Here is a 3,961-nt window from a genome sequence, read left to right as displayed (position 1 = left end):
ATACTATCTGTCTATACCATAAATATTTGGGCCACAGTGTTCTGGGGCCTAATTTCTGCCACGATCAATCAGTGTTACTGGAATTCCAATATTATTTAGTAATTGAAACCCTGAGCATTATACCAAAATCTTCAAGCCCAGCTGAATTCAACCGTTTATCCTGAGTAAGGAGAGAAGAATTTAATGCTACACTGAGCCACACTGAACAGGAGACAGGGCCAAGCGGTAACAGCCTGCTCCTGCTTTTGTCATTGAAAAGCCTTTTCTATAAACGTCATACAGAACTAGATTTGTAGAAATCTATACCCCCACACACATGCTGACACAATACAAAAATTAAAAAGCACTCTGTATAAACATGACAGAGTTCCAGCTTCACGAGTCAATGCCAAAGCAAAACAAAAATCATAATATGGCAGAAATTTAAAGTTCCCTACTAAGAAATGAAATTAATGATAGAAACCTTTTCAAAACAGAAAACTCTTCTCAATCCAGGAATACACAGCATGTAGAAGTGAACAGACCGACATGATGTGGAACTGTGGGAACTTTCCTTCGGTATTTTTCTTGATTAGGATTTTAAAGGAGAACTTTATGGCAGATTCTGTAGGTACAACAGATTTTTCCTCATTGTGACAAAGGAAAGGTGGTCAGCGTGTGTTGGGAAGCAGAGAAGGAAAACTAAAAATGTGAAGTTGCATGAGCAATACACCAAGATCTTGTTCTTGCTGAATTTGCTTTGCACTTACTTAAGGGAAGAAGAGAAAATTCTATACAGAAAGTAAAGTGAGCAATGCAGCGCTGCTTCTTCAGTCCTCACATCTGGCTAAAGCAGCAAGGCTGGCCGGGAGAACCGAACAGATGGCATCAGGGGAGAAAAAAAGAGACCGGTATTCTTCGCAGCTCTTCTCAGAATGGTACAGTTACCAAGCTTTTAAAGAATACAGAGTGCCTCCCAAAGTAACAAGTTAAAGATTCATTACGGCCTAATTAAATATGTTATAAATAACCATAAAACATTGCAAAATTAAACTAGCTCTGTCTTTTCTTAAAAATTCACCACCGCTGGGGTTTAAGATTAGTCTTCATTAATGTCCAAAACTGAAAATACAACATGCATATTTGCTTTTTAGACTTCTCAAAAAAAAAAACAAAAACAAGTTAATAAACTGAAGGGAGAGAAATGACATCAGTGATGCACAGGCACAATTTGGGAACTATCTAGGCAATGGGTAAATGTAGACTGCCCTTGGGAAAGCCTCCCTGCCCTGTGCTTGCCAGAGGGACTTAGGAATATCCCATGCTATTTAAAGGACTGGCACGACCCGCAGCGTTAATAAGAAAAGAGCATCGCTTACGCAGCGCTCCTTCACATCCCTCTCCTGTCCTGGCTACATCCCACGTCCATGTGCTGCTGTGCCTAGGTGCACAGTGAACCGCGGTGCCTTCAGCGGAAGTTTCCTGACTTTCTGTGAAAACCTTGAAATAATTTTCCAGCATCGCTGACACTTCCCGAGCATGTCAGCTGTCGGTATCGCCCCCCCCCCCGCCCCCCAAGAATCAGGGTGCAGCTGGAGGAGTGGGCGGCAGCGCTGCGTGCAGCCCAAGCTGGGCTGAAGGCGGACAGCACGAGGTGTTCGTGATAGCTTCTCCTGACAGGAGACACTGAGTGTTTGCAAGTTCAAGTTTCATCATGTGACACAGGTTTAGGAGACATCAGGATCAGGGCCTGGCTGCTCAGGTTTAACATTTCTGGCACTAAAATAGCTGCCGCACCAGGTGCAACTGCCTCAACAGCGTTCAATTTCATTCGCAAAATACCCTGAATAAACCTGTCACAATGTGAAACAGAACGTGGAGGCTTAAAAAGTAATTCTTCTGGGAGAATAACTGTGTTATTTACATGTAAACATCAAGCACGAGCGTGGCGATGTTACCCAGAGCAGCTGCACGGTCGGCGCACGGTTGGCGCGAGCTTCTCGGCCGATTCAGTGTCCACTCAGAGCTGGGCCGGACAGTGGATTCTCCCCTTCTCGGCGCTGTACGAGGGATAAAACCTGCAGGTTAGGAGACACCAAGGATGCCCCTCAACCCTCGGTTGGGACAATCCCAAACCCTCGGTTGGGACAGGACAACCGGCCTCGCCAAAACCCCGTCTGTAGAGGGACGCAGGGGAGCCGGCCCTTACCCGCTTCCTCTGGTCGCTGAGGCAGAAGGTGCAGATGGGCCGGGGCGCGGCGGTGCCCGGCGGCGGGCAGGGCGGCGGGCAGGGCTGGGGAGCCGCCGCGCCCTCGGGCCGCCGGCGCTGCAGCAGCCGCAGGACGTTAGCCAGGTGCGAGATGTAGCTGGAAGCCAAGCGCAGCGTCTCCACCTTGGAGAGGCGGCGGTCGGCCGGCCGGGTGGGGATGAGCCGGCGGAGGGCGCCGAAGGCTCTGTTCACGCTGTGCGTGCGGTCCCGTTCGCGGGCGTTGGCCGCCGCCCGCCGGCCGCCGCCTCCCCGCCGCCGCCGTTCGCCGCCCGTTCCCGCTGCCCCCCCGGCCCTCCCCGCCCTCACGTCGCCCGCTGGCCCCTCGCCGGTCCTGAGGGCGGCCGCCGTCCCCGCCGTGGCTGTCATGGCTCCCGCCGCCCCGCCGCCCCATGACTTTTATGCCGCACGGCCCCGGCCCGCGGCGGCCGCCCAGGCCCCGTGCGGGCCGTGCTTGGCGCGGTTGCTGCTTTTAGCCCGGGGCAGCCGCCGCCGCCGCACCTGTCGATCCGGCACCGGCTCCCGCGGAAATCCCCCTCTTCTCCGGGGGGGGGGCCGCGGGGGACGGCAGCTTGGAGGGACCCCGGGAGCCCCGTCCTGCCCGGCCGCGCTGGGGCGGGGGCCGGGGGGCTCCCACGGGCACGGTTTTCCCAGCCCTGGTCACTTCGCAGGGTGTGCGAACTTTTACAATTTTGATCCAGATCCAGTTTGCGCTCCCATGCGCTGCTCCAGCTGCGCGTATGTATATCTATGTGTATATCTATATCTGTATCTATATATTAGTTGGAGCGGGCTAAGAGAACAAGCACGGGGGTGGATTTCATCACCTTCCCCAGCAAACACCAGGCACACACACAAATCCAATTCCTTATTCTGTTCAGAATGCCTGCCTACCTCAACCATTTACTTATTAAAAGGTCATCATAAGCTCTAGTTGATCACACCTCTTTTCTCCATAAAAATTTGACAGCCTGCCTGCGCTCAGAAACTCATGAAAGGTCATGGTGCAGATTTTCTCAAATGAATCATCTCTACCTGATTAAGCATCCTTGACTGACTGGGTTTTTCTGGTCCCAGAAGCTTATTTGTGGTGTTGTCGAAATATTAATCCTTCTTCCCAAATCAGAGCTGGATTAGCAGAGTCCTATCTCTTTAATCACGGGTGCACGCGCTTGGGATAGACAGCTGCTTGGACATATTTGGCTGGGAGTCATGCCTGCTCAAAACACCACTAGTGCCAACAGGCAGGGCCGCGTCCCTGCGCTACGGTCCTCTGCTGGAATGGCAAAGTGTCGGTTTACGTTTGTAGGCAAAAATGGACAAGCAGCTCTGTTAGCCAGTTCCAATGATACCATACCTTGGTTTATTAATGAGCAAAACTTCCCTAATGTGACTTTACTTGGGAGAGAGAGTGGGGAAAAGGTTTTTGATTTCCCATCAGATAGTGTTTTTGAGTCTTCTGTGATTTCTGTGATGAAGTGTCAATGCAATAAACTTAGCTCCAGGTTGAGGTACTTTGATAGCAAAGGCTGCAGAAATGTGAGGCTGGATGGGCAGGTGTGTGCCCTGCCGGTGACCCAAAGCAGTGCCCTAGGGATGCAGAGCAGGATGCGGCCCTTCACCATCAGATACTGGGGAAAGATGAGTTCAAAATCATGCAAGTGATAATTTTTCCTAGAGTATGTGAATATAACTGTGTCATACTTTCATAGTGTT

The 3,961-nt window shown here is 51.3% G+C and overlaps 1 pseudogene across 1 annotated transcript; it reads right to left on the bottom strand.

The window, feature by feature from the left end:
- Window positions 1–736: 736 nt before the first annotated feature.
- LOC147600168 (transcription factor 15 pseudogene) lies at window positions 737–2,614 on the bottom strand (annotated as a pseudogene). Its single transcript, XR_015258889.1, has 2 exons — window positions 2,189–2,614; window positions 737–2,039 (listed from the first exon to the last, which is right to left on the bottom strand). The product of XR_015258889.1 is annotated as a transcription factor 15 pseudogene (transcript).
- Between the last annotated feature and the right edge of the window lie 1,347 nt (window positions 2,615–3,961).

The sequence above is a fragment of the Chlamydotis macqueenii genome, chromosome 6, assembly GCF_036417535.1.
Source record: "Chlamydotis macqueenii isolate bChlMac1 chromosome 6, bChlMac1.mat, whole genome shotgun sequence".
NCBI lineage: Eukaryota > Metazoa > Chordata > Aves > Otidiformes > Otididae > Chlamydotis > Chlamydotis macqueenii.
The sequence above is the reverse complement of the archived record's forward strand: the minus strand, read 5'-3'. Positions and strand labels throughout refer to the sequence as shown.